Below are 11648 nucleotides of genomic sequence, written 5' to 3'. Positions count from 1 at the left end.
CTCCCTGGACCGGTGGCCAGGACCCGGGCAGTGTGAGTGCCACTGAAAATCAGCTCTCTTGTCGCCTTTGGCACGTGTGCCATAGGTTGCCTACCCCCTGCTATGGAGCGAATGGCAGTTTCAGATCATTCAGGGCCAACAGTCATTGCCCACACTTTGAAGAATACATGGAAGCAAAGAAGAAGCCAGGTGTTATGTGTTCACAGTGGCACACTCTGCTGTGGAGCTGGGCAGATGCATTCTGCACTAGCTGGAACTTCCAGCTAGACTTCAAGACTAGCACTACGTCGACAGGGCCGGCTCTACCATTTTTGCCATCCCAAGCCAAAAAAAAAAAAAAAAAACCACTCGGACTGGACTGTGTCACCCCAAGAATGGCTGGAATGCCACCCTTTCACATGTGCCGCCTCAGGCACGTGCTTCCTCCGCTGGTGCCTGGAGCCAGCCCTGGATGTAGAGCACAGGATAGTGGTCTAACCTGGAGGTGACAAAGGCATGGATGAGCATTGTGAGGTCTACATTAGAGAGTACTAGTCACAATCTCCAGAATAGCCGTAGATGTAGGGTGACCGTATTTCCCAAAGGCTGGGGCTGGCATTGCTGCTCATCCTCCTCCCCCACGTGTTCCTCCACACCCCACTTTTTTGACAAAAGTGGGCCTCTGTCCCGTTTGCTTTTGCCAACTGATCAAGTTGGCAAGAGCAAATGGGACAAGGGCCCACTTTTGCCAAAAATGTTGGCATGGCCGGGACAGGGCTTAAAGAAAAGGACTGCCCCGGACAAAACGGGACGTATGGTCACCCTACGTAAATGGTGAAAGGTACCAGAGGCTACCCAAGAGTCCAGGTGTGGCCCTGGTTCAAAGGGGATCAGCAGCTGCAACCTACGCCAGTCAGAAGCAGGCCTGCACCTTCAATAGACGGTACAGATACTAACTACAACTGCTCCCGGTGTTTTTCCCTGCCAATAAATAGTACTTCTGTTTTCTCCGGGTGGTTTTGCAGCCAGTTTGCTGCCGCTCCCTGCATCAGCCAGAGCAACGAGGCTGTAGAATCTGGGTTTAAGGAAAAGGAGACATACCCCAGAAATATTGTTCAGCTTTTCAGTGGAATAAACTGGCCATGAACTTTTAATTATTACATCAGAAAGCATTGGTTTTATGAACACAAAGAAAGAAATTGCTCTGTTGATTTAAACTTTGCCCATTAACCCATTTTCTCTTACAGTATTTTAAATTACGCTCTTATAAACCTTTGCTGGCACATGGCCCATGTTCCTTTCAAAAACATTTTTTTGTATAATATTGACTGTAAGTACATATTTGTTTTTAAAAGTACTGTTTGCTTCTGATGCAGGCTGAAGCTGTTTTTGTACAGGGACGGACGTATGTTTTCCTTTTCTTAGATACCGCATGACTGTGTAGGCAAATACAACAGCCATTATGGCTGCAATAATAGCTTCCAGGTAACCGTGGGATTAGAAAGGGATGGTTGGCTACAAGAATGAGTTTATCCCATCTGTAGAGGCTCTAGGGCAGAGGTTGTGGTAGGGGAATACGATCCATCTGACCCTGCACCTAAATGCTACATTACAAACCCCACGCAAAGGATGGCAAAAAATCCTACACCAGGAACGCAGCAGTTGGGCTCGGTGGAAACACTTTGCACTTTCCATTTAAGAATCTCATACCCCTTTACAAATTTCCCAGTACCCCTGTGCAGAAGGTACCAGCAGGCCGTCGCAGAGATCCAGAGAGGCCCAGGCCACTTCCGGATTTTGAAGCCTCTAGCCATAATAAAAATTAAAAAATGACCTCACATGAAAACAAAATAAGGCACCAAAAAAAAAGAGTGAGACATAATTTGAATATTTTTTTAATTTAACAAATGCTTTTCTAGCCTTTTTTCTGTGCAAATGCACTAATTATTGAGGAAAAAAACTATATCAAGTGTCTACATTTGAGGCCCCCTTTGAGCTTGAGGCCCAGGCCAAATGGCCCTCCTGGCCCCCCCTCTGATTGGCCCTGGGTACCAGTATCCCCATTTTATAGACAAGGAAAGTGAGGGAAAGGAAGGTTTAGTGACTTGACTAGAAAGCCAGATAGTGACTGAGCTGAGACCAATGCTGACCCTCAGTTCTATACTGGAACCAATAAGTCACAGTGCCTCATTCCCATCTCAGTTGGCCACACCATGTCGTAACTGAGAAGTTCTATGTAGAAATCAGTGGTATAACATGGCCTAGTAGCTAAACAAAAATGTAGGCATGACAAATGACCCTGTTTGGGAGAGGCAGCAATTAATTCTTTTATTCTGAAGTAAAATATCTGTAACGCTTCCATTCTGTCCCTCCTGTATGTTCTCCTGGCCCAGAATATTTCAATGGAGTTAAAAAGAGCCTTCCTGTTTCTCCTCCCCAGTTACTCTTATTCACAGCTTCAGCTTCTGAGAAGTGTGAAGTGAGCAACGCTCACCATGATAAAAATGAGCTAAACAGTATCAAACCCTGTCTCTGCTCTGCCAACGACGCCAGCCTCTGGAGCCCCGTAATTAAATAGTTTCCCACAAGCATCTTCGTGCTTTCTCCAGTGCCAATGGTAGTAACCGGCAAACTCACAATACTGTCCCCCTTCACCTTCCTCCTTAAAGCTCACTTCTGCTGCGATACCTCCAGATCACTCACCAGTGGCTAGACAGCTGGAGTGCGTGACCACTACTTAGTGCACTAGTCATGATCATTTTGCAGCTACCTTCTGCTCCTGCAGTGTGTCTGACATATCTATTCCCATCATACATTGAGGGCTTGTTTGATTTGAAAGTTAATTCGGATTAAGATAGGGGGTGAATTTAAACTGCAATAGCTATTTCTGAATAACTCTGTATTTGGACACTTTTATACGTAGGGCCCTGCCAAATTCAGGGCCATGAAAAACGCATTATGGACCGTGAAATCTGGTCTTTTATGTGCTTTTACCCTGTACTATAATGATTTCATGGGGGAGACTAGAGTTTCTCAAACTGAGGGTCCTGACCCATAAGGGAATTGAAGGGGGGGTCCACAAGGTTATTTGGGGGGGGGCAGTTGTTGCCACCCTACCACACCATGCCACCCTTACTTCTGCGCTGCTGCCTTCAGAGCTTGGTGGCCAGAAAGTGGCAGCCGCTGACTGGATCATCCAGTGGCCAGAGTTTATGGTCCTTTCTATTTTCCTCACTAGGACTTAACTTCAACTTTTTAAAGAAGCCTTTTTGCTTCTCACTGCTTCTTTTACTTTGTTGTTTAGTCACAGTGGCACTTTTTTGGTTCTCTTACTGTGTGATTAATTTGGGGTATAAATTTAAGTTGAGCCTCTATTATAGAGTCTTTAAAAAGTTTCCATGCAGCTTGCAGGGATTTTACTTTTGGTGCTGTACCTTTTAATTTCTGTTTAACTAATCTCCTCATTTTTGTGTAGTTCACCTTTCTGAAATTAAATTCTACAGTGTTGGGACACTGTGGTGTTTTCCCTGCCACAGGGATGTTAAATTCAATTATATTATGGTCACTATTACCAAGCGGTCCAGCTATATTCAACTCTTGGACCGGATCTCCACTTAAGACTAAATCAAGAATTGCCTCTCCAGGACTAGCTACTCCAAGAAGCAGTCATTTAAGGTGTCTCTAGTTCACCCATCTTATTATTTACACTTCTAGCATTGGTATATAAGCACTTTAAAACATGTCACTTTTTAGCTGTCTCCCATTACATGATGTAATTGAATGAGACTTTTTCTCATTTGATGGTTTCTCATCAGATCCTACCTGTATTTTATCATCTTCCATCCTCTCCTCCTTACTAGGACATAGAGAATCTCCATTTGTAGATCCTCCCCTAAGGAATGTCTCTGTCTGAACCACATGCTCTTCTGCACCTGTCAGCTTTCCCTCAGCCCTTAGTTTAAAAACTGCTCTATGACCTTTTTAATTTTAAGTGCCAGCAATTTGGTTCCATTTTGGTTTCAGTGGAGCCCACCTTTGCTGTATAGGCTCCCCCTTTCCCAAAAGTTTCCCCAGTTCCTAATTAATCTAAACCCTACCTCCCTACACCATCGTCTCATCCATGAATTGAGACCCTGCAGTTCTGCCTGTCTAACTGGCCATGTGCCTGGAACTGGAAGCATTTCAGAGAATGCTACCATGGAGGTCTTGGACTTCAATCTCTTACCTAGCAGCCTAAATTTGATCTCCAGGACCTCTCTCCTATCCCTCCCTATGTCATTGGCACCTACATGTAACATGACCACCGGCTCCTCCCCATCACCAAACATAAGTCTATCTAGAAGCCTTGAGAGATCTGCAATCTTCACTCCAGGCAGGCAAGTCGCCATGCGGTTCTCCCAGTTATCGCAAACCCAGCTATCTATGTTTCTAATGATCGAATCGCCCATGACTAATACCTGTCTCTTCCGAATAACTGGAGTTTCCTCCCCCAGAGAGGTATCCTCAGTGCGAGAGGATACCACAACATCATCTGGGAGGAGGGTCGCAACTATGAGATCATTTCCCTCTGCTCCAGTTGGATGTTCTCCTTCCCTGAGGCTTTCATCCTCCTCAACAGCACAGAGGCTGTCAGACCCCCACTCTTCTACTCCCCCTCTGTAAACTCCCTCACAAAACTCCCCTGTTCGCTCGCTCCTCTGATCACTTAGGATTGGGCTTTTTACAGCCCTGGTCTTCCTGAATAGCCCCACCCCCTGGATACGGGTTGATGAGTGCGAAAAGGGCTTAGGGATCAAAGCCTCGTTAAGAAGCTCTCAGCCTTGCCTAGCAGGCCGCTAGCTCAGCACCCACACAGTCAGCACACAGTCCTCCAAACAAACAGAGCACATGGTATCTTTCAGTCCAGCAGCAAGCACACCACAACAAACACACCCCACACAAAAACACAAACCACAGACAAACTTACCCCAACGGGTCATGCCAATCACTCCTCCTTCACCTGGAGAAGTCCCTCACAAAACTCCTGTTAGCCGCTCCTGTTTGTTAGCTCCTCCTGTTAAGTTTTTCAAAAACACTATGGAGAGGGAGAGTGACAAATAAATACCTACCATGATTATAAACAGGCTGCTCATAGTATTATAAGGCTACTTATTACTTGGTTTACTTTTAGAGAAGCAAGGCGGGTGAGGGAATATCTTTTATTGGACCAACTTTTGTGGTGAGAGAGACACTTTGGAGCTTACACAGAGCTCTTCTTCAGCTCTTTGTTTACTTTTGACATCTCTCTAATTTGACTCTTCGATTTACACTGGGGCTAACAAGCTGTACACTATTCGCTAGCTGCTTAGGATGGATTGTGATGATGATTTATTATTTAGGTTGCAGTCACACCCAAAATGTGCTAGGGCGCTGTCTAAACAGATGATACAGGCCCTGAGGAGGGCGCAACCTAAAAATATCTTCCATCGTGTTTACTGCCTGTTCCCTGCGTGTTCTGTGTGGATCTGGCTGTGCTAGAAAGCAAGTATTACACCAGGAGCCATCCACCATGTGGGGATGGTGAAGTTGGGCCTTTCGCCGAAACGGTAAGATACTTTCATATATTATACACAATACACCTGTTGCTTGGATTTTGCTTTAATCCTTGATTGTTGAGGCAGAACTATTCAGGTTAGCAAAGCCACATACGATGAAAGGCCTGATAGCTGGTGCGGTCTGAAATCTACACAGGATGCAGGAGGGGAGGGAATCATGAAAAGAAAAATGTTTCTCCCCCTTCCTGCACAATGGCAAATAGTCCAGGTTTATTCTTGTTGAAAGGAATGTGATGTCTCAGTCATTGCGTTGTCTAATGAGCTACCAACAACGTCCATCTGTCAGCAGCCGCATTATTTGAAATGGCCTTTAATGACACTAGGTATATTAACACCCTGCCCCTGGCATTTGAGAGTTCAAGTCCTGGCTTAATTACACTGAGAAGGAATGTGATTTGGTGGATCACAGCAGTGAAGTCATAACAATCTGTATCAGCGCTGGCTTCTTTCTTTCTGAGGGGATGCAGAAATCCTGGTATATGGAATTTCACCCTCCACCCCGCCCCAGCTGAGGATTGCTTTTGACTAGGGAGTGGGGAATACGGAATATCTCAGTCTCTTTCACAGGTGCCCTCTGTATGCAAACAACATTAGCACTTCCGTGGAGTGGTGCTTTACATCTCCAAAGCCCAAATAACTCATCTATTCATCTAGAGGTCATCAGCCTGCCCCACCTCTCCTATCCTGGAGAACGAGGAAGGCAATATTAGAAGTCAGAAGATGGACATTGACAATAGCTGGAGAATAGCCTTTTACTCTACCACCTCCTTCCCTTTCTTTGAAGATCTGTGGTAAGTGGTGTTAGTGACCCGGTGTTGTAGAATTAGCTTTAACGATAATTTTTGTTTTTCAACATTGAACACTCAGTGGTAGCACTGAGGACATAATGTTTACAAGCCAAGCGAGATAATGCAGGTCAATGGAAGATGTCCAGCTAAATCCCCTGTGCTACTTTGGAAGTCTTCACCCTCATCTTCCTCCTAAAGTGTACTACATTATTGCACACAATGAAACAAAATGTTTGTGGGGTGCTTTGTCATGGAAGCTACGGTAACACCCAATATATTCATATTGGGACAAAGCGAACAAAATGACTTGTTTTCTCATAGAAAGTATTTGGGACTTGCCATGCTATCGTACATTTCAAGACTTACGTTTCAGCTGTAATTCACAGTTACAACTGCAGCTTATCCCCAGGTGAGGTACATGAACTACAAATAAAAATACCTGACCCCAATATTAGCACATTTCTTCTTAGGCTCTCAAAGGGCTTTAAAAATGTATGAACTGAGCCTCGTCTCCTCTTGAATAGTAGGTAAATATTATTAACTCCATTTTGCAAATGGGGAAACTGAGGTACAGAGAAGTTAACTGGCTGGCTCAAGTCCTTACAGAAAGTCTGCGGCAGCCTCAGGAACAGACTTCCAGTCCTGTGTATGGATTATAGGACCGTTCTCACCCCAGTAAACATAATATCAGGAAAGACTGTGGTAGCTCAGCTAAGTGGCCCATTCTCATAGGGAATGCTGTGCCCCTAACTGGTCTTGGATTCCTCCATTTTAACTGTTGGACTGTCCCAAGTGAAGATGACAATGAAAGAACCTGCTGTATGGCTCCACTCCCTTTGTACAGAACATGGGCAGGGGGTGAACTCCCCTTTTTGGGAGGCTAGCCTGCCAGCCCCGCCCCCCACAGCCAGAGGAGCCCCGAGCCATCCCGCCCCGCATTAGGATGAGTCCCATGCTGCTGCCCCCTCCCACGGCTGGAGGAGGCCCAGTCTGCCCGCCCCAGTGCTAGGCCAGCCTCAGCGTCCCCCTCCAGCGCTGCTCCAACCACCCGGACCTCCAGCTGGCCCTCGCACCCGACCCCCTGGGCTGGGCCGAGTGTCCCCTAGGGTGGCCAACTTTCTAACTGCATAAATCCAAACACCCTTGCCCCACCCCCTGCCCTGCCCCTGCCCCAAGCCCCACCCCTTTCCCCTCCCTTCTCTGAGGCCCCGCCTCCCACTCATTCCATCCCCCCTCCCTCTGTCACTCACTCTCCACCACCCTCACTCACCCGCTCATTTTCACTGGGCTGAGGCAGGGGGTTGGGGTGCATGAGGGAGTGCGGGGGTGAGGGCTCTGGGGTGGGGCCAGGGATGAGAGGTTGTGGGTGCAGGAGGGGGCTCTGGGCTGGGGGTGGGGCCAAGGGGTTCGGCATGTGGGAGGGGGCTCTGGGCTGAGGGAGGGTTAGGGGTATGGGAGGGGGTATGGACTCTGGGCTGGGAGTGCAGGCTCTGGGGTGGGGCCAGGGATGAGGGGCTTGGGGTGCAGGAGAAGGGTCTGGGCTGAGGCAGGGGGTCGGGGTGTTGCGGGGGGAACAGGCTCTGGGCTGGGCTGCAGACTCTGGGATGAGGCTGGGGATGGGGAGGTTGGGGTGCAGGAGGGGGCTCCAGGCTGTGGCCAAGAGGCTCAGAGTGCAGGAGGGTGTTCCGAGCTAGGGCAGGGGGTTGGGGTGCAAGAGAGATTGAGGGTGCAGGCTCTGGGCGGCACTCACCTTGGGCGGCCCTCCGCAAGCAGTGACATGTCCCTCGGCTCCTAGGTGGAGGCACAGTCAGGTAGCTGCCGCTCCCGGCCAATGGGAGCTTCAGAGCTGGCGCTCGGGGCAGGGGCAGCTCACAGAGCCCCCGTAGCCGTTCCTCCACCTAAGAGCCAAGGGACATGTTGCCACTTCTGGGGACCAGCTCAGAACCAGGTAAGGAGCCTGCCAGCCCCGTGCCAACCGGACTTTTAATGGCCTAGTCAGCAGTGCTAACCGGAGCTGCCAGGGTGTCACCTAGTGTTGCCACAGGCTGCCCCGGCAGGCCGGAGCTTCAACTTGCTGGCTGGAGCTGAGTCCCCGCCAGCTTCAGTGTAGAGGGGAAGGGAATGTGGGGCTTTGGGGAGGAACATGGGCGGGGCCCCAGCTGTCCTGGTCTTTGATACCCACCACCCATGGTACAGAAGTCTGCTGCTCCAGGCAGGAACCATGCATTCCTCTGTATTTTGTACAGTGCCAAGCATGCTGTAAGTGCTACATACATCGCTTATATTCCATTGCTTATATTATTTTACAAAGCAAGTTAAAATGATGTATAAGGCTTCCACTTGTCCTTGGTGTCACACTCGAAGTTCATTTGGAGTAAGACTGTCCATCTCTGCTTTGCATTCCAATAGCTTAATTCATACACAAGTGCTCATGAAAAACCTGGTCGCACAAACACAGATGCCCTGAAGGTCACAGCCTAGGCAAGTGTCTCATAATTCAAGAAGCAGACAATTCCAAATTACACAAGTATACAACCATGCCATTATAGATACTCATAGGCAACATGATTAGAGGTGGGTCTTCAGGAGGCATCTGAATACAGACAGGCTAATGGCCTTAACGACATGCTCATGTGTGTTGTGGTAGAAGGCCCAGGGATGTTTGTCAGAGAACCAGACAAATGATGTGAGAAGACATCAGTGACGGAGAGGAGGAGGCGTGTGGGTCAGAGACAAGAACAGATGAGTGCAGAGGTGTGGAGTCATTTGTGGCCTTGAAGGTAAGGACAGAAGCTTGAATTCGATGCTTTTGAGGAGAGGGGAATCATTCAAAGAGAGGGAGAATGTGGCTACAGTGACAGGCTAGGGAGAGGAGATTAGGTGGCCGTGGTTGGTAGGGACTTGAGAAGGTCAACCTGGACGTCAGGGGGGGCCAGAAGAGGAAGCTGCAGTAATCAAAACAAGAGGCAATCAGAGGTCTGGCCAAAAGAGTTATAGCTCTAGTTATAGAGCGAGATGATATGGGGTTTAGAGATGTTTTGGAAGAAGAGGAGCAGGATTTGGACATAATTTGGACATGGGGAATCAGATATGGCCCCCACAGTCACAGGCCTGGGGAGCAGAGAGGAGGGTGGCACCGTCAGCAGTGACAAAGAATGGAAATGTGGGGTAGGAAGATAAGGGACCCTTTTAGGGCACTGCTCAGTTCAAGATGACAGCCAGATATCGAAAAGGAGAGCTGGGAGGGATAGGCTAAGTCGCTAAGATGTCTATTGCCAAGCCCATGAGCCTCACAGATGTGGTTCTGGTGATTTATTTTCTCTCATCTTATTCAGAAGCCAGTGAGCATAAAAGCAGTGGCCTACTATTGCCAGTTATGTTCATTTATACATACACTGTCTCTCATTTTAGCTGGTAGAACCTAACCACTCTCAGTTTCTGCATTTCTGGCTGAACAGTGTGAACACTGATGCAGATCTCACTTACCAGATACTATAAGATTTAACAAATGACCAATCCTATCCAACGAAAAGCAGGCGATGCCCCTCTCTTTGTACAAATGCAACAGTGCATGATGCCTGAAATCAGCCAATGCTATGAACACTTGTGTCTCCTTTTTCTGTAGGTACTAAGGAGGAGGTCACCAGTGTCCGTTCAGAGTGCCTCATGTTTATTGCTCCAGACAGCGTGGAGTCCATGTCTGCTGTTATTCGGACTCTTCATAAATTCATGGAAAGCAACACGTCCTACAACTTTGCTGCAACGTGAGTCAGAGCTTTAAATCTGGCATATGAATTCTCTTAGTGAATTCACTAAGCAAAAAAGTCAACATGAAAATTAAAAGTTATACTAAGCAGAAAAGACTCACTTTCTTTAACCCCCAACATACCCTAAATATTTTTTTAGACAACAAAACAATCCCTGCCCAAATGTTCCTATAACTTTTATTCTTTTTCCCTATTATTCCTAGTTTTTCCAGCCACATGGCTGAAGGGCAACAGAAAGAGCACGTGTGTGATAGAGGAGTGGGACCCACTCTGCACATTGTTCCATCCCCCTAAACCAAAATCCCACTTCTGAGAACTGTGTAAGTCTTGTACAGGGGTTTTCATTTGGGTTTATCATATTCTGCATCTGGTTCCCCAGACTAAGGTGTTGCCTTTTTCCGGGTGGGAATCAGGAAAGAGAAAATCCAGTTTCGCCATCCTCCCTGTGGCCATCCAACAGCATTGATGTCTATCCTGTCACCACGGACTATAACAGGATGGGACCTCCCATCATTTGTATGTGCAACTCTGTATGTGCAAACTGAGAAGTTTGCAAAAGAGCCAATTGTTTCTAAGCAGCAACTATGTATTCTTATGAGTAGTTTATTTCACGTAATAAACTAAAGATCAAATCCAGCCCAGAAGTAAAAGTGCATTTCTCCTCCCATTGACCTTAGTGGGAATGACATCTGCTCACACCAATGTTGAACTTGGTTTCCAGTCTTAGCTGACAATGTATGGTTCAGTACAGTGCACTAGGTTTCCCTAACACTGTTAGTAAATTTCAGGCTTTGGCTCACTAAGGCCAGGATTATCATGTAGAATTCACCGGCAGAGACTGACTGCATCATAAGACACGACAGCCTCCATGTAAATTGCACATTTAAGTCTCCTGAAACTCCTTTAAGTAGAAGAATCTAACGTATTTTCAAGTGTCCCGAACACTAATCTTCCTCTTTCGACTGGGGAGATGAGTCAGTGATCTGTGGCTAGTCATGCGGTGACAGCATGATCAATAAGACTTGGGATGAGTGGAACTTTGGAAACCCTCCATATCTTGAAACAGGGTGTTTCAATTTAAGGAACTACAAGTCTCTTGGGACATCACAGCAGCCAGTTTTGTTCCTTTCCCCTAGTCAAAAGTTGAGTGATTTTCCACATTTATAGGTTGTCTTGCATTTTCTTGGGCTGCTATGTTGTTCAGTGGGAGGGGAACAGTGCAGTTTCATCCGTGGGTGTTTGTTTGCTTAGCTGGTAGGCATGTTTAGTTTGGAGGGCTTGTTTGTGTAATCTGAAGATTCGCTGGATTTGTTTCAGTACCCTTCTGCTCTGCAATCCCTTTTAAAGTCATGTTGCATGTTACTGTACTAGCCGCTGGGATGGTGAGCAACTGTCAGTATTGGCAACCATGAAGGCTGGAAACCCCAACTGTAGAATAAGGAGAATCAATGGTCAGCCTAAAGACTAACTTCAGCCACCATAGGTAGACATGTGTGTCCGCTGCCATAATTGCCACTCAT

The 11648-nt window shown here is 47.2% G+C and overlaps 2 long non-coding RNA genes across 2 annotated transcripts; one reads left to right on the top strand and one right to left on the bottom strand.

Annotated features, from left to right (window-relative positions):
- Window positions 1-402: 402 nt before the first annotated feature.
- Window positions 403-8449, bottom strand: LOC123377976. Its single transcript, XR_006582409.1, has 3 exons — window positions 8112-8449; window positions 4946-5053; window positions 403-478 (listed from the first exon to the last, which is right to left on the bottom strand). It is a non-coding gene; the product is annotated as an uncharacterized LOC123377976 (long non-coding RNA).
- A 177-nt stretch (window positions 8450-8626) lies between these two features.
- On the top strand, window positions 8627-11012 carry LOC123377975. Its single transcript, XR_006582408.1, has 3 exons — window positions 8627-9141; window positions 9987-10125; window positions 10332-11012. It is a non-coding gene; the product is annotated as an uncharacterized LOC123377975 (long non-coding RNA).
- Window positions 11013-11648: the final 636 nt, after the last annotated feature.

The sequence above is a fragment of the Mauremys mutica genome, chromosome 9, assembly GCF_020497125.1.
Source record: "Mauremys mutica isolate MM-2020 ecotype Southern chromosome 9, ASM2049712v1, whole genome shotgun sequence".
Taxonomy (NCBI): Eukaryota; Metazoa; Chordata; order Testudines; family Geoemydidae; genus Mauremys; species Mauremys mutica.
Note: the sequence above shows the minus strand (reverse complement) of the source record. Positions and strands in the feature narration are given on the sequence as shown.